The 19586-nt window shown below is 34.5% G+C and overlaps 1 protein-coding gene across 1 annotated transcript in view; it reads right to left on the bottom strand.

Annotated features, from left to right (window-relative positions):
• LOC106662128 (glucose transporter type 1) overlaps positions 1 to 17756 on the bottom strand; it is a 115993-nt gene extending 98237 nt beyond the window's left edge. The window contains exon 1 of the mRNA XM_024224776.1: positions 17660 to 17756. The gene's annotated coding sequence lies outside the window, so the exon portion shown is untranslated. The remainder of the gene's footprint in view (positions 1 to 17659) is intronic.
• Between the last annotated feature and the right edge of the window lie 1830 nt (positions 17757 to 19586).

The following is a 19586-nucleotide window of genomic DNA, read 5'->3' on the forward strand; positions in this document are numbered from 1 at the left end:
GACCTCTAGGAAAAATTAATTATAGATCTTGTTAATAATCTAATAAAACATCTTGTTTTATTCAGTTTGACTTAATAAGGGTTGTTATCTTATATGTTAAGCACATCGTCCGGGTGCTTTATTGAATAGAACTTAATTCCTTAAAAATTAACTTTACTGAAAGAGAATGTGACTACATGGGCAAAATCCTCCAACCACTCCCGCTATTAGTCAATATGTTTATTAACGACCTTCATTCTATTAAATATCAAGCCATTCCTACATCTAAACATTAAAAACAATAAAATCTAATATTTATTTAGAAATCGTGAGATGCGGTCTGGTGTGATGTAGGTTTCAGAAAAACATTTTCTTTATCGTGCCAACGTTTCGATCTTTATTGAGATCATCTTCAGGGCTCAAAGTCTTTGTCTTCTGTGTAATTGTGCCATTCTTGCGTGTCGTGTCGAGAGTGCTCCCCCGCAAAAAAAATCTAATAAAAATTGTCTGCCTCAATCTGACTTAAATTCACTTCACCGTGCCTTGAAATCGTTTTTTAGAAATTTTTGAAAATTTCTATTCTTCTATTGAAAATTTCTTTGAATTTTTTTTTAAATTTAGCATTGAATTGCCTTTTGAAATCAATTCAATACTAAATGTTAAAAAATGAACCCAACGAGTTCCTATACATCTAACTCTTGCGTTACTTACAATTAAAACATAAACAGTTACTATTTATGCAATAACCGTCACAAATGAACTTGGTGTAATCTTTAATTATAAACTACATTTTAATAATAATTAATAATTGATTGAATCAAATCCACAAGTTTAACAGTGCTAGGTTTCCTCTTACGATATTCAAAAGATTTAGGAGTTCCATGACGTTATCATTCGCCTCTACGATGAGATTTTCAATCGAATATTGTTCTCCAGTCTGGAATCCACACACAGCTTATGCAAATCAGATACTTAAAATAGTACGAAATATTTTTTTAAGAAGCCTTTAAGATGGGTATAAAACTTTCCGATTATAACCACTTTGAATCACAGTTAAGCTTACTTAGATTTATTTATTTTATTATTAATTCATATATTACAATTAATTAAGGTTTTTAGTTGAGGTAAAAAAGTCAATGGCACGAGCGGGATTCGAACCTCGATCCACTCGGACATCAACTTCCTATCTCAACCCCACCTTTTGAGTTTTCCCTCCTTTTTGCCATTTTCATCGAGGTCATGATAGCTCAAGTGGTAGAGCAGCGGCGTATCTAGCCGAAGATCGTGGGTTCGAATCCCGCTCGTGCCATTGACTTTTTTTCATCTCAACTAAAAACCTTAATTAATTGTAATGTATTAATTGGTCAAGCGGACCACGAAATTAGTGAATTTAATTAATTCATATATTGATTGTCGTCAATTTCTAAACAATATTAAATTATCCACTACTCCTTATCAGCTTAGACAGCATAGGACCTTCTATATTCCACACCGCAGTACTATGGCAAAAACTCACCGCAAGGCAGAATAATTGGCTCTGCAAATGAATCCCTCACAATTGTTTAATACTACTATTAATATTTTTCTTAACCAAATTCTCTATTTCCTAAACCACTCTTGACAATCTAGGCATATATATTCATACATATACATATTTGTTTTACATTCTATCCATAAGAATATTATTTTTTCGGCCAGATAGCTATCACAGCTATTGCTAGCACCTCGCGTTTTCACCACGCGTTGTTTTAGCTTCTTTTTGGACGAAAAGATTTGGCTTTCCTCTAGGAGGCCTAGCGATCTTTTTGTGGAACTTCTCGGACTTGATTTCTACTCGTATTTACCTCTCCACAGTGGTGAGAAGGCTCTACAATTAAGAACAGTATTGAAATAAAATTATTATTATATGAATGATGAACTAGTATGAATATTTTTAGCAAGATGAACTCTTTTTAAATATAATTATTTGTAAACTGCTCAAAAATTAATAGGGATGTTTGTAGTTTATTTTTATTCTGTTATTTTAATTAAATTAACTGATGTATTCTTGTTTGGTGGATAAAACAAAATAGAAAATACAAACCAAAAACAAACAAATATTAACACTCATTTTAAATAACGGATTTTCCTAAGAATAGTAAACATGAAGATTACTCATTTTGTAAACAAACGCCTTTTCTCATTTTTTCTCCATTTTAATCCAGTTGTATTTGCTTTAGCCATGGAAAGACATCATCTTGAACCAGAAGTTCACAATATTATTGTGAAGATGAGTCATCGAGGTCACTGGAAAGTGGATATTGCTGGGCAATTGCCGTTTCTCAGAGCATCGTCTCCCCTGCCTTTAGCCCCATCCGATTGAATGGATTTGCCAGTAGGAGACCTGGTAGTGGATCTCAGCGCATTACGACGCAAAGGGAGAACAGAAATATTGTCATTGCTGCAAGACGGAACCCTTTCATTCATCAAAGTCCAAGATGTTTTGGAAAGGCCTTTATCGACACAAACGATTCGAAATCGTTTGTAAGAAGTTGGCCTAACATCGAATGCCCCTCTGAGACGACCTGCAGCATCTCAAGATAATATGGTGCAGCGAGCGCCTAGAAGAGAAAACAAATTGGAATGCTGTTATGTTTACTGATGAGACGTGTTTCTGTCTGTATTGTCATAGCAGGCGCTGAAGTGAACCGAGAACAGGGGATGCGTACAAATGCGCCAGTTCATGCACTCTTCATTGCAATTTTAGGCGGTGTAATGGTCTAGGCTGGGATTTACACTAGAGGATGAACTGTATTCCATATTGTTGAAGGCAACCGCAGTCCGTTATACCCAAGAAATTATCGAGGAATTCATCTCTCAAACCAGGGATCTGATTGGCAGGGATTTTCGATTTCTGGATAATAATGCCAGACCTCATGGGGGCAGAGTTGTTCATCAATGTTTAGAAAACCTGAGAATTTTCCATCTGACCCTTCCCCCATTGTCTCCAGACCTCAATCCTATTGAGCACATATGGGATGCTTTGCGGAGAAGATTTTCGATCACCATCCGCAACCAGTTGACCTGTAAAAACTGACTGCAGCGTTGAAACATCTATGGAGTGAAATTTCTTATGAAATTAGTGACAACCTTCTTAAAAATATACTTAACAGGTGCACAGAGGTTTATGCTAACAGAGGTCATTATACACAATATTAATTGTTTAAAAAATTATTGTGACCCATAAACAAAATTATGGAATTTAAACCTTTTATTTTCCAAAATCCCTTAATTAAATTTTCCTTCAGTGAAAAACTTAATAATTTCTAATAAATTTTAATGCAATTTCTAATAAAATAAATAAAAAAGCGAGGGGAAGTAAATACTACAAAACTGGCACTATCCCTATTCATTTTTGAGCAGTTTTAATAAATAAAGCCACTACATCGAGTCACCTCAGGCCACTTTTTTAAAAGTTCAAATAGATATTAAATTTCTCCGCAATAGAATGCTTAAAAAATAAATATTAGAATCGGTCCTAGAACATTTGCTTTTGTTAACTTTCCTGCACTTGTTTTGGAGTTTTGTTAAAACATTTTACAATACAAGTCAGATCAGAAAAATTAAACTTAAAAAATTTCTGTTTTAAAATGTATTTGTCATAAATGATATCACAAGTTGGTAACGTGTATTAATATGATTTAATATGATTTTTAGTAGCTTAACAAAAAATGTTAAAACTAAGGCTATGAGTCAACCATTTTGCACGACCGTTAGGTATTGCAGGTTTAGTCTATACACCTCCTTAATCCTGACAGACCTCTTCCACTTGAACCCCCCCCCCCAAGTTTTCTTTCCATCTGATGTCAAATGCATTATTTGTAAAATTCCTCGTAATAATCTCCCGGTTAAGAATTAATTACAGCAAATATTTGCCAAATTCCTAAACGTGTTTTTGTCTTCCTTATGTATAAGTGCGTGTTCTTAAGGTAGCCATTCACGATCGCTCCTAGCAGTCCAAACGGAAGCTTTGTATATGCCCATGTTGTGTAGATGCTGGCCAGGCTAAGACCCTGCTGTTACGCTGTTGAAGGTACGTTTGAACTACGCGAGCGACATGTGGACCGGCATTTTCGTGCATTAAAATAAGATTGCCGCTGATTTCATCAAGGATAGACAACGCACGATGTTCCAAAATGTCATCCACATAGCGACTGCCTGTCAAGACTTTCCACGAGCAACGACCAACTCTGTGCCACTCTCCATTGAAATTTCCGCCTACATCATCACTGAGCTACGTAGAAAACGTTGGCTAAGGGAAAAATTACAAGCTTTCTACTTTTCATTTCGCCGTATCGACACTCTTTCAAGCCCTTCTAGAGATCGTATAGCAAATCTACACTCATCTGTAAAAAGTACAGCAGACCAATCGTCCAAAGACTAATTGATGTGCTAACGAGCAATGGGAGCCGTGCAACTCTGTGTGTTCTGGTCAATTCTGATCCTCTTAAGGTGACAATTCACGATCGCTGCTAGCAGTCCAAACGGAGCGAAGCCGTTCCAAAAACCACGTCAATGGCAAAACTAAACTGGCGTGCCCGGCTGTGCCGAATATTCGACCGGTCCAGACTCCATCGCGCCACTCCAAACATTTACGGCATGGCGCGTTCGTGAATGGGAAACCTGGCCTGAACGGTGGAATATTGGAGCGCTGGCTTGGTCGTGAATGGAAAAAACCCCCGTTTTTTTTGGCGCAGTCTCCGTCTTTCTGTCACTGAGCAAACATCTCCGTCCTACATCTCTCAAAAAGTCAAAAACGTTTTTTCTTTATTGGCAATGAGATCCAATCGAGATTTTATTGTTGAGGTGATTGAATTGTATGAAAATTTACTATGTTTATGGAAAGTAGTGGACAATGATTACCACGATAGAAATAAAAGAAATTCAGTCCTCTACCTGTTGATCGACCTTTTCAAAACAAAGGATACAAATGCTATGAGAGATGGGGTATTGATAACCCCTAAGCGCTGAGCAGAAATCGTAGTAGAGAACTTAAGTGAACTTAGAGAACGTAATGTGGCTGCCAACCTTTCATGTGGAGTGATGATTACTCTGATGTCTTTTGTTTTCTAATCAAGGGGGTAACAAGCTAGAGTAAATATAAATAAGACGTTAATCTTTTTTTTTGTCAGTCACGATAGCTCAAGTGGTAGAGCTGCGGCGTATTGAGCCGAAGGTCATGGATTCAAATACCGCTCGTGGCACTAGATTTTTCATTTCAATCAAAACCTTCCAAAAAATAATTAAAAGAAGTAAAGAAGTAAGAAAAGAAGACTAAATATAATGAATAAATAAGACGTTTCATCCAACCTTAAATTCTTAAAACTCCAATCAGCGTGTTCAATAGAAAGATCTTTCATCAAACTGATGTGGGTATTACGGCTTCTGTTCAGGAGCCACTTCTTTACACCATTTCCTTTTCGGTTTTTGCTTTTAATATATAAAAAACAGCAGCGTAGCACAAGAGATCGTCATCCATTTTGAGAAGATAATTCACTAGATGACGTACGGAGCGACTGGCTGTGGAGCGGTCATGAATGTCCCCTTAAATTTCAGGCACTCCAAATGGAGCTATACGGCTTGGCGCGGTTCCATTTGGAGCGATCATGAATGGCCACCTTTAGGAAAGTAAGATCTCTGCGCTTTCCTACCCTATGGAAATTTGCCTCAATTATCATGATCCCGGATCCCAACGAACCATTGCACAACGTCCTATCGTGACATAAGCCTTCGTCCTTTGATGGGAAACATCCTTGAAAGGCTCCTCATACAATGTCTTTATCCATTACTTAATTCCTTTCATTTTATCCCTGACTTTTGGTTTCTGACATCTGCACTTTACAGATCAACAATATCACTGTTATCGCATCCCCTTTTGAGAAATAACAGTATTGTCCGGCTGCCTTCCTCGAGGTTACGCATTCATTCGAACGGTTTGGCATGCTGAGATGTGTAAACTCAAAGGCATTCTCCCTACTACCTACTACTTTATCCTCAAGTCCTACTTTGCCGACTGTTACTTCTCGGTAACATACGGTTCTTCCTATTCACTCATCCATCCCATCCGAGCAGGAGTCCCCCAAGGTAGTGTACTTAGTCCAATCCTTTACATAATAAATACTGAAGAAATGATGTTTGTAGATCGACCTGCAGATAATCAATGTAGAGTTCAAATCTTCTTTACAGGTGAAAGAAAGACAAAAATGTTCGGATCACCAAGCTTTCGGCAACATTATGTTGCCATCACCAGGGTCTATTTATTAAGAAAAAATATACAAATTAATATAAATTTAACAATCAACAATTAAAACAATAATGCATACTTTCCCAAGAGAGAAGAGAAAAAAATTCTCATCGGAAAAAACTAAGGTAAAAGTGCTTTGGTTTAGGTTATGAAGCACATGGCCAGCATTCAGTTATACATGGTGAACAAGACATCTATATAAAGTAGTGAGTAATTATTCGCATATAACATTAACAATTGACAAACAATAATAATTTATATATATAATAACATTTTTTTAAAATTACCTCACTAATGAATTCATATAGTTACAAGTCCAACTGTTTTTGTTCTTACTAGCTATTTTTGACATTAAAAACATATGTTATCACAGAGTATTACTTTAATGACTAGAATTACAGCTAGTTAAAATGGTTTGAACAAAGGATTACAATTAAGATGAGAACACGACACAACGTCGCCTCACCTAAGGTTGGACTGTTACAGTTAGTGAAGGCTACCAGACTCTGTGCACTTTCCATTACGCGCCCTCTAACGGTCGCCACATTTTTTCCGTTTTTTATAAATTTCCAATAATATAATAAATACTGTTGATACACCTAATCACCGAAATACTTTCTCGTTTACATTTGCAGATGCAATTCTACAGTCTGTCCTTAGCCTTGGCTAAAGAAGTGGAGGGTAAAAATAAATGAAAATAAATGCCAGTACATTAAGTTCCCATTAAGGCTAGCAATCCTTCCTTCTGTAAACCTCAATCGTGTTCCTCTATCCACGAACAAACTGTGTTCGCTACTTAGAACTATACATCGACAAACTCACGTTGAATCCTCATAATAGACTGAAACGACAATTACTCAATAGGCCCTACGAACTCTGCCTTAACAATAAAAGACTAATGTACAAAACATTACTCAAACCGACATGGACTTACTGTATGAAACTATGAAGCTTAGGCAAAACATCCAACTTTTATCAAATTCAATCCTTCCAGTACAAAACATAATAATCGTTTATGAACACAAGCGTAATATACACGTAACTATCGTGCAAATTATATTTTGTCAAGTTCTTCAGAAAAAATTAATTAGAAAGAGAATAGGAACACTAGGAAAGAGATAAAATAAAATAAATATACAAAAATTCTCTAAGTAACATGTTAATAAGTAAATTTCTTTTTAAAATCTCATGGAACTGAATTCATCTTTTTTTATTATTAAATTTTTTCCGAAATCGCCGTGAAATGTTTGAACTGAAAAATGAAATTACTCAATTAAAATGTTAACTTAATTTCGGCAATGTTGCTTAAGTTCCCTATCACTATCTTTATCTTAAATTTTTTCTGTTTCTTTTTATATTTCTCTTTCTTTCTCTCTCTCTCTCTCACTCTCACTCTTTCCCTAACTCTCTCTATCTCTCACCCTCTCTCTTTCCCTCGCTAACTGTTTCTCTCTCTCTCTCGCTTTCTGTTTCTCTGTCTATCTATCTATCTATCTATCAATCTATTATATTTTGTCAAGTTCTTCAGGAAAAATTAAGTATTTTATTTATTAGTTTCTGAAGTTTTATTTTTTACAAATAAGATATCTTTGCAATATTGTAAAGCACATCAGATTTTATAATACGTACAAATTCAAGATTGCAGTATAACAAATATTTATTTCAAATAAAACTTGGTTTATGTGTAATTTGTATGTACTTCTTCGGCCGGATTTTATTCATTAAGTGTTATTGATAAGGGATATCTTATTTTAAATTTTTAAAAAGAAGTTGCCATGGCTTTTTTTAAGATTTTTTATTCTGCTGATTTTTGAATAGAACACAGGAGGTAGCTTTTTGACATTTCTTCTCGTAACTTAGTAGGGTCTTTTCTTTCTTCTGTGTTTTTATAAATTAGAGTCTTTTTCCCCACCACACTTAAGTTTTATAGTTTCACCAAGTGCCATAACATTAAATTCTGAAGGATTCGAACTCAGCTAGAGGGCGATTTTTTTTTCTATTTTATATTGGCACTTTCTAAAAGGTTAAATTTACACGATTTGTAGTCACGTTCGTGTGTTGTGTTTTAACAAAAATATTTCTATTTTGAAAAGGTTATGCAATTATATGTACACTTTGAAGATCAAGTGGTTATTACAATTGCTAAAAGTCAAAGTTTCAAAAAGTGTAAAATCGAACGTTGTTTGATTCGTCTCGTATGTTAGTAAAAGGACAAAAATCGGATATTTGACTACACTTCATAATTTCTGTTTATATTGATAAGAATTCTAAGCTTTAGAAGTTAATCGTTGTAAAATGTTTGGAAGATGCAATAAAACGGAATTTCCATTGAAGAAGATTTCAAAACTGAAAACTACTAGGAAGTTGGGTTTATTTTTCATCTGATTTGAGAAGCAAATTGTATTACATTCAACAATCACAGCTAATTTGAAAAGCGGTTTAAGATCCGTTTATACGGTGTAAACCCAGTTGTAAACAAATCAAATTGTCAGCTTTAATTCACATTAATTACAGCAATATGCAAATTTTCACGGAACGACGACCCCGGTAAAATACAAACGATTATTGAAAAATTTTGAAACCCCTCTGATCACTGATGAAATAAATAAGTAAACACTGGCCTACAAGGGCTGGAAATGTTGCATATTTTATGACGCAGGGTGAAGCAGCTAGGACCTGGAGGATGGACAAGAAGAAGCAGGAGATAAGAAGAGCGAGGGCTCTCCATCACGGTCGAGATAAAACTAGAGACATTATGGGACGCCGTTTTCTTATCCTAACCGAACATTTAGCAACAACGCTCTTCTGAAATAAAACCTTACACTATCAAGAAACTGCAACTGTTTTAATACTTCTAAGAATAATATTTAATTGAATTACTACTCCACGTTAAGATAATTCTTAAAATAGAATAATCGATACCCAGAATATAACAAAATGTATAAAAACTAGCCTAATAAAATAATACCAAAATAATAATTATTTTTATATACTAAACTAAAGAATGGATTTTATTCTCCAAAACTCAAAGCTTATAATATCTAGAGGAAGTCTAAATTAAGGAAAAAAGCTGCAAATCCACATTTTATCTTCATGATAAGAAAACTATAGGAAAGAGATAAAATAAAAAAATATAAGAAAAATTCTCTAAGTAACATGTTAATAATTAAATTTCTTTTTTAAAATCTCATGGAACTGAATTAATCTTTTTTATTATGAAATTTTTTTTCCGAAATTGCGGTGAAATGGTTGAACTGAAAAATGAAATCATTCAATTAAAATGTTAACTTAATTTCGGCAATGTTGCTATCACTATCTTTATTTTAAAGTTTTTCTGTTTCTTTTTATATTTCTCTTTCTTTCGCTCTCGCTCTCTCACTCTCACTCTTTCCCTAACTCTCTCTATCTCTCACCCTCTCTCTTACCCTCGCTATATGTTTCTCTCTCTCTCTCTCGCTTTCTCTCTCTCTCTCTCTCTCTCTCTCTATCTATCTATCTATCTCTAATACATTCTTTCTCTCTATTTATCTATGTACCTATCTATATCTTACTATTTTCGTCTCTCGCTTTTTTTTTATTAATTAATCAGAGGATCTGTAAAACAGATATTAAAAAAATAAATAAATCTACCATTCAACAAAATATGAGTTCTCAAGAAAGAACAAAATAAAAAAAATATTCACCTCCAGCGAATTTATCGACGTTGAAATTGCAGTATCGAACACGAATTAACTGAGCAAAAACAAATCATAAAATCACGAAACGGTGTATGTTTATTTAAGAAGTAACAAAAGAAAATAAATTTAATGAGATTTTTCGATTGGATTGAACTTTTCACTGCACGATTCAATCTGCCGGATGTTTGAATTATATACCAATAAAATTAAAGTAACAGGTAAAATCTACAAAGTGGCGTAGTATTTAAACCGTTTTTAATTAAGTTAAAACGAAAAGCTTTAAAGCAATATACGCAATATAGAAAAATATGTCATCCTTCAGTTTTGGGTTTGGATGATTTTTTAAATTAATTTTTTTTCTTAATTAAACGGGTCTGACAGAGGAAAACAGCGAGGACAGACAGACCGAAATTATCAGTAACGACCAAATGACATCTTCATCACCCTCAAGTAAATACGAAAAATCTCACAATTTTATTATTTTTTACAATATATCTAACTTCCATAAGAAAATATAAAAATGGTGACTATTTTGAGTTTGTTTTGTCGCAACATGCTTTTAACACTCTGTATTTGTTAAATGTATCAAATCCATGAATATGAAGGTTAATTATAGTCAAAAAATCATTAAATTGTAGAACTCATTAACTAATTTATGGTAAATAGAAAGATACAAACTGATCGTCTGTTATTGAGTGTATCAACTGACTTAAATAAACACATACAGATATTAATTGTATTTATTTATAATAGTTTACGTGTAATAAAATAAAAACTTACGTGTGTATAGCTTACTAGGACTCAAGACAAAAAATTGAAATTTACAAATTCGATATATTTTTGCACCAAAGGACTTGAAAAATGTGTTCTTAGAATCACTCTTATAAAAAAATAATTACTCGTTTATTTTTTCAAGGCTCTGACCACGAACTGCTTAAGAAAATAGAACTCAATCGTTCGAAAAATATACAGGGCTTAGCAAACCGGAGGTTTGGCTTACGGATTTGGGAAGTCCTTTTGGTTCAGGAAATTAGTTTACACGAATACATCCCGGCAACCTTTCTTTTACCCCTGACCACCCGTACAAGAGACTCACCTCCATATTAAGAAAAAAAAGTTTGCGGTTGATAAAAATATCAATGCTACGATTTCCACAAAATAAACTAATATTCTTCATGATTATCTACGGTCCACGAATAACTGGGTTACAGCTTAAAATGAGTTCCAGGAAGTAATTATTTATTTGTAAATATCTTCTTTTGTTTAAAGAAAATTGCAAAATATAAACTTTCAATGCTTATAAAAGAACAAACAAGCCTTAGCTTTTCTTTAAATTCAACCTTGATTATAATCATCTAGGTTTTGTCCTTGTGTATCAATTATTCAACACTAAACACTGCTGCATATCAAATCTAAGTCCGAATCAGTCAAGAATAAAATACGAAAAAGTTCCCATTTTGCGGTACAAACAGTCGTAATTTGTTTCTCTTTTTAATGACTATTAGCCGCATTCATTTTATTCTTTTACAATAAAAAAAAATATATATTTTTTTAAGGACGAAATCAAAATTGGCAGAACGGTTTTTAAAAACCGGGTGATAAAAGAAATTCTAAGACGTTATTATTACGAAACTGCACTAACCAGCTCGGGAAAAATTATACCCCCCGGGTTGTTATGTCGTTTATGATTAACAGATTACAAATCGTACCGATTTCACTTCTAGGTAAAACCTGCCAACGAGAGTGGAATTATAAACGGCGAAAATAAATTTAAAAAGGCTTTAATCAATACTAGACCTTCTGGGGAAAAAAGGAAAGGATGAAAGGGCGAGAAGGAAAGAGCGTGCTGGGGAACACAAATAGTGGGCTCTCTGGGTTGGTTCTGTATCGATTTGGGGGCAGCGCCCTCGCACCGCTATCCTCTAACATTCGCCCTCTCTCCTTTGCAGCACAAAGTATCCCGTTTCAGCATCACACCAATAAACCTAATTAATTTTACTATTTTAGAGGATTAGAGCATTTGGGGACAGGATATTTTCCAGCGATTCTGCAAAGCTCGAAATCAACGGGTACGATTGGTGGCAGGTCGATGTCTGATACATGTGGATATGGGCCAACGTGTGCTGAGCTTCCGCAGATTCTGTCCATATTCGGTTGAGACGATTTTAATTGAGGTTTTTTTCCGGGAGCCAAAATTCAATCAGAGTTCGAAACATTAAATAAAATTAAAATTTAATGTCACATAACGTTATCATATACGAAAGACATACTTCACACAAAGCTTTGTGAATTTTTTTAACAGTTTTATAGCTACATAAATACAGAGCGAGAGAAGAAATGAACGAATAACGTTTTATTTAAAAAAGCTTGCACATTTAGGTCGCCCACCTCTCTTACAATTAAACTGAGACTACGTTTATAATTAAAACAAGAAAAATATAGAAATATAGATAAATCGATAGATGGATATATTATATATATAAAGAGAGAAAAAGAGAGAGAGATTATATAATATTATATTGACAGTCTAAGTGAATTTTTCAACTTCGGCCATTCTTACATGAACGACTTATTAAATTAATTATTGCAAAAACAAATTATGCAATGCTAGTTTATCACTATGCATTTATAAAATTAAAGCAAGAAAATGCTTAAGTTAATGATTTTAATGAGATGTTTTAATGCTCAAATACATCAAAATAAACTTTAACAAGTTCAAAATTGGTTTCTAAGATTCTTAGCCTATAAATTACACTTAGACTATATAATTTATGATGAACTAAGAGCTGCGATGGAAATTATTCCCCTTAAAATAAGAAGAGATATTTATGATGTTATATTTTTATATAAATTGTTAAATTTTATTGTAGAAAGATCTGACCTTAAGCAACGAGTTTATACGAATATTTCTTTGAAATTAACTAGACATAAAAATTTATTTTTTATCCCTTTCTGTAATATTAACTATTTATTCTCACTTTTTATCAGAGCATGTAGGTTTCAGTAGAGAAAGATCTATAGAAATAATGAATGATGGAATGAGTGCGGTCTTCAGTCCTTTTTAAAAAGAAATCCGGATCGTTGCAAAACAACTTATTGTGAGTAGGTACTATCTTTTTAAAAAGTTAATTCACTAATTTCGTGGTCCGCTTGACCAATTAATATATTACAATTAATTAAGGTTTTTAGTTGAGATAAAAAAGTCAATGGCACGAGCGGGATTCGAACCCATGATCTTCGGCTTGATATGCCGCTGCTCTACCTTGAGCAGTCGTGACCTCGATCCACTCGGACACCAACTTCCCATCTCAAGATCGTGGGTTCGAATCCCGCTCGTGCCATTGACTTTTTTATCTCAACTAAAAACCTTAAGTAATTGTTTTTAAAATGTATTGACATAGATCTATTCTGTAATAGCTTACAAAACTTCAAAAATAAAATTATATCGTGTTGCTCCAACATAAACGATGTGCTGCATGTTATGTATTTGTATGCGATGTAAAATGGCTAGGCGGTGAATAAAGATTATTATTGTTTAATTTTTCGCAAAAGGAAAGAATTTGAAATGGAACCTAATCCGAAAAACTAGCTATAATTTTTTTTACTTTAAATAAATAATTACAGTAGTATGTATGTAATTACATGCATAAATACAGAGCGAGAGAACGACTGAACGAATAACGTTTTATTTAAAAAAGCAAATTTAGGTCGCCAACCATAAGCCTCACGGGGTGTAATAACGGGAAAAGAACTTATAATAAGCCCTAAAGAGGAAATGAAGGTCGAAATAAGCGAGCAAGGAGTGATAGATGTCAAACGAATAAAGAGGAAAACAGATAAGAGAAGCACACCCTCCCTTCCTAAAGTTTGACTTCAAATTGCCATTTGATGTATAACCGATCGTTGTTTTGTTGGAACAAGTTTTGTATAATAAACTTCTTCATTTTTAAAATTATGGTGAAGTACAGCCACATTCATTTAAGAATTCAGAATACCTTCAATGACTAGTAATTTGCCGAATCGTTTAACAATCATACAAACCCGCACCATCACACTGCGGGAGATAGATGTGAAAGATGGGTCAAAATCAGCAGAATTAAGCTCCCGTATAAAAGGTAAAATCGTTATTTCGTGTTTTAAGCTATCGCCCAATATGGAAACGAATTAAACGTTCTAATTCGATCACGTGGAAAAAAAACCGTTCAAGAACGGTTCTTCAGATCTAAAAAACGTCCCGGCCGACCAAGGAAATTTATATGTAAATAGGAAAACCTGTATTTGAGAATGAGTGAGAATGTACAGTACTGCATCCGTTGTGGGCTGAAATGACCTAGTTGCCGACAGCCCCTAGAACCTAACTTCTGCGGCGGGACGGATGAAACCGAGGTCTGACCCCGGACCGCCTAAACACCGAAATAGGTGATTACCACGGCATGCCGTCATAATTTGATTCTTTACGTATGTGAATGTATATACATGTCCGGAGTTGAGGTACACAAAACAATCAATACTTGCAGTTTTATCAGTTAAGTAAAATTAAAGTAAATATTTACAATCACGGGCCATTTTTCTAAGAATACTTGTGTTATAATTTTAATTAAACGTGCTAAAAATGATATAATTTTACCAGATAATATTTTTACTTGAGTACTTTTTTTAAACAGGTGTTCCAGTAATGCTACTAAAATCAATAACCAAATGACTATAGTTAAACTATTTTATTTCAAATGTATAATCTTTATTCAGCTTAGTACAGATAAAAGACTAAAAACATGAGTATCTAGTGTGTTATCAAACAGAGGTAAACCTCATTTAACCACAGAGGACTTACATCTGACCAGTATTTAGATTTAGACAATATATGATGTAAGTAGGTAAATATAATTATGGGTCCAAAATTAATAATCTTTTGTATTTTGTTATTGTTCTGTTGATGAAGGCCAAATAAAGAGGTAGAAAGCTTGGCAATTATGCAACACATATACCATATTGAGCACAATCCCAATACTAAAAAAAAATCATTTAAGCTTTTACCCTACCAGTTGCACCCTGTAAGCAACAGCAGGTCCTCAAAACACAGCAGATCGTTACAAACTGACGAATCAACTGATAAATCCGAGAGTTTTTCATTCATCATGAGTTAAAAAAAAGAGTTTATTTATCAACTTTCATTATTTTGTGTACATTTATTAATGAAAAGTTAAAAACCGATGTCAAAACAATAATTAATATATCATGTGTAGCATAAGCACAGCAAAACAAAAAACTTGCAAGGAACAATGGGCAGATTAACGAAAACATTGGCTCAAATATTTTCACGTAGATTAAATCAATTACGGCTTAAAAATGCATAAAATAAATTTGAATAAATTCACATCCTAATTCATTATTAACTGCATCAATATGACTGCGTCTTAAGACAAAGCTGATCTTTTACATAATAAAAATAATTTTTCGGCAGTCAAAGAAACCAGAAAAGTTTGCCAATTAGTCAAAAGATTGTCGAAACTAAAAGAATAAATCTTCAATAAAATACAAATTTTTTTTTAAATTTTGATATATAGTGAAGAACTCTTGAACTCTTAGGAAAAACTCGAGTAGACTATACTGACCATCGGGATCAGTTTAATCCATTTACTTTAGGTTGTAGTCAGTTGATGGCCTATGGACGTTGGTGGATGCAACAGATGGCACCCGCTTTGGTTCTGACTAAAAGTTCCCAATACAAGACTAATTTGTAAAACGACCTTTCTGAATCTAACCCTCTTTCTTTTTACAATGATTTAACAATTGTCGATGACGATCGATAGGATAATCAACCTCCAAATAGTCAAAAAAACCTATCTAAAACGATTTAAATTTGATCTCTGGTTTACAGACAATAGTCAAAATCTGTCAAGCTGTTTTCAAGGAAAAAAATTACATTTTTTACCTCAAATGAGCTTACGAGTTAAACAGTTTTGTCGATTGTTTCCACAGATACAAAACTGATTTACAGTTTCAATTCAATTCTAAAAAAAAGGCCAGTTTTAAATACAAAAGAATCAGGAAAGCTTATCGTCAGTTGAAACAACGTAAAAATAAGCTCAAATAGTGTTTGGTCCTCTCGTAGGCTATAGTGAATATTTTGTAATTATTGAAAGAAAAACGCTGGGCCAAGAATTTTTTTCACCAAGTAGATAAACAGTCACAAATAAATTTGGATAAGTTCATATTACCTGCTACAATTTTCAACCCCCTCGTCAATCTGAACAGTTATTATCATTATTAAAAATTAATTTATATTATGTAGAATTAGTAATATATATGCACTATTGACCATGAAATTTTATACCTTTAATGAATTTTTTAATATTTTTCTTTACATTTGACTGATCATGTTAACAAGGAGAGACCTACTCATGCCTGAATTATTTTAGGTTAATTTTTACGTAAATTTTAAACGTATTGTTAGAATTAAAAAAAATAGTGATCACATTGTTTTTGAGGCCTAGTATCAGGAGATAGTATTAAATAAACGTGATTAACTAGAGAACTAGTAAAAAAATCGTTCTGGAAAAATAGACACGTTGTCATTTTCTTCTGATATTGAACTTATCACATTTGAAACTTTTCTTTTTCATTTATTTATTTATTCCGTCAGTAAAATATTAATATTATGCATCATAACAACGGTGGGTTGATTTAATCCCCCGTGAACTTTTAAGGCTTCTAACAATCTAATATCCGGTAAAGATAATTGGACCTAAAGAAGAAAAACTTTAAAAATAAGTTGAACAAAAAAAAACACCATTCAAGATGCGCGGACATGAAAATAATCCCAATGCTATATTAAATGTGAAAAACCCCACCGAATTGTTCATATCATTGGCAAGGTGGAAACGAAAAAATCAAAAAAATTTGACTCTAATTGTAGACCCGGTCGAGTGCAGTGCCACATTCCGCAGTATTTATCGCAGTGCAACTCTTTTTCCGATGTGGAGATCCACCGAAACGTACGCCTCTCCGACAGCTGAGACCGTCATCTTCCTGAAGAAGTAGGTCATTAGGGTGGGTTCCTCAGGTCTGACCTGCCAAAGGTTTTTCCCTACTCTCAATTCATATATGACCAATATATGAGTTGTAAATTTTAATTATAGGGAATAATTTATTTATAATTATTTTTTATACAAAAACACGTTTTTTTGTTTTTTATTAATAGTAAAGATGAGTGTTCAGATGTTTGTGTAATTATATTCGGTAAATTATTTATCTATATGTGTACTTATTATTGATTGGCTTATAATAATTATTTTGATATAGTTAAAGTTAGAGCGAGGGGTTGTTTCTATTTTATAGTTGTTTTTTTTGTTAATTTTCTTTTCTTTGTTGAATAGTAAAGCGAGATAATATTATATTAATAAAATAAAAGCCAACGAGGAGAGAATAGTTCATATATTTTTAGAAAAAACTTTATATGTTCTGACTCTCGTGTCATTCATAGAAGGAATGTTTCTGAAGCGCCTGAAGAACCAGCTTATTCTACCAAAGGTACAACGTCAAATATAGGCAAAACGGAAAGTATTTATCAGCAGTACTGCATTCAGGGAGTACGAATAAAACGCAAGTCAAATTAAGCCAAGTAGAGTTATGTTAAGTCGGCCCTAAGAGATATCGGTTTCGGTCGTCCCGGGGCCCCCGTAGGCTGGTGGCCTTTTTCGATCGGAAAATTTAAATTTACCTGGCTATAAAGGTAGCGAAGGAGGCATGTTGTCATCTCACACACAGTCACACTCACTCACGCACACTGCTCCTCCTCGTCGAGAGTCGACGCCCCAAATCACAAGCCGGAATCAATAGCGGCGCTTCTCTTTTCAGTCGTCGGACTGAGCCACTGCCCGCCCTCATCAGATTCTGCGCCCGCCGCGCTGCCCTTACACAGCGAAGCACGTGCACCACACGCCCATCGGCCTTGCCATAGATCTCACTTCAATTTGCCAAACCTCTTGGACACACTTCCACTACTCGGGATTTTTTTAATAAAACAATTAATTTCCTATTTTAAAACGCTTTCTTCAAACAAATAATATATGCTCTTACTTGAAGTGGCCCTTAGGAACCACCTTCAATCGAGTCTTATTTATTCCTTGTGCATATTCATTGGGTTCCCTTTGCGGTCTCATCGCCCTTATAAGGATTCTGTAGGGGCCATTGGTCAGTCGCAAGCAAGAAAATTACGGATTAAAAAAGTAATAAGCAAAAATAACAAAAAGAAGTTAAAATTAAATTAGAATTTACCTGTACGCTGGTCGACAAGCACATGCTTGTTCCAGACCGCCCTTTTGTGGCCTAAAACCCTATTGAAGCCCAAAGCCCTAAATCTGGCCAGATAAAGTTCGTGTTTTGGAATTCAGAATAAAGAACCTTTGGGCTCAGGAGGAACCTCGCTGGGCGTCCTGGAACCGGATAGACGTAGTTGACTTGTCCGATGAAGACTTACTCGTCTCCAGTGCACTCACCGAAAGAAAAATAATAAAAACGATAATAGTAACTTCTACTATCATGAACACCATAAATAATTTAAATTTAAATACTGGAATTCACTAATTTCGTGGTCCGCTTGACCAATTAATATATTACAATTAATTAAGGTTTTTAGTTGAGATAAAAAAGTCAATGGCACGAGCGGGATTCGAACCCACGATCTTCGGCTAGATACGCCGCTGCTCTACCACTTGAGCTATCCACTAACTTCCCATCTCAACCCCACCTTTTGAATTTTCCCGAAAAATGGCAAAAAGGAGGGAAAATTCAAAAGGTGGGGTTGAGATGGGAAGTTGGTGTCCGAGTGGATCGAGGTCACGATAGCTCAAGTGGTAGAGCAGCGGCGTATGTAGCCGAAGATCGTGGGTTCGAATCCCGCTCGTGCTATTGACTTTTTTATCTCAACTAAAAACCTTAATTAATTGTAATAAATACTGGAAGCTGAACAACGGTATTTAATATCGGATGCAGAGAAACGGTCCGGCGGCTGATTCAAGACTGGGATTGAATATGGAAGGAATGGTACGGTAATAAGGATATTTAAAAGGGGGGTTTGCGCTTCCCAGGCACTGCAGCCTTCTGGCTTATTGTAACTTCCTAGTTCCTTAGTTCACTGCAATAGACTTAATCCTTCTCATTAGAAGTATCAGGTCATTGACTGTCACTGCTACAAGGAAATTCCCTAAGTTTTTCTCGTATGTTAGGTTAATCTCCATTGAGCTGTTGCATCACATTCGAAGATGATGGATGGATGTTTACTCTTCCTCATTACATAATCTGCAGATGGGATCTCATCGTTGTATATGGCCATGTTGTGTAGATGTTTTCTCAGTTGCCAGTGACCGGTTAGTAGTCCCACCACTCCTCTGAGTCAGTCTCCAGTTGCAGCAGTGATTTTGCCAGTCTTGGTGAGGGTTATTTAACTGTGGTTTTGTTTCGATCCATTCTGCGATGGAGGATTCTATATTTGTTTTTGTTATCCCAAGTATAGGTTCGGGGCCTATGTTTCTCTTTACCCAAAATTCCTCTTTGCCCTGGCACCCAAGATATCATCAGGTTGTTGTGTATCCCCAGGTTTTGGAGATTTTGGACGCATTCACTGACTAATTTTGACGTGATTTTTT

This window comes from Cimex lectularius, unplaced genomic scaffold (assembly GCF_000648675.2).
Source record: "Cimex lectularius strain Harlan isolate CLEC.00 unplaced genomic scaffold, Clec_2.1 scaffold22, whole genome shotgun sequence".
In the NCBI taxonomy this organism is placed as follows: domain Eukaryota; kingdom Metazoa; phylum Arthropoda; class Insecta; order Hemiptera; family Cimicidae; genus Cimex; species Cimex lectularius.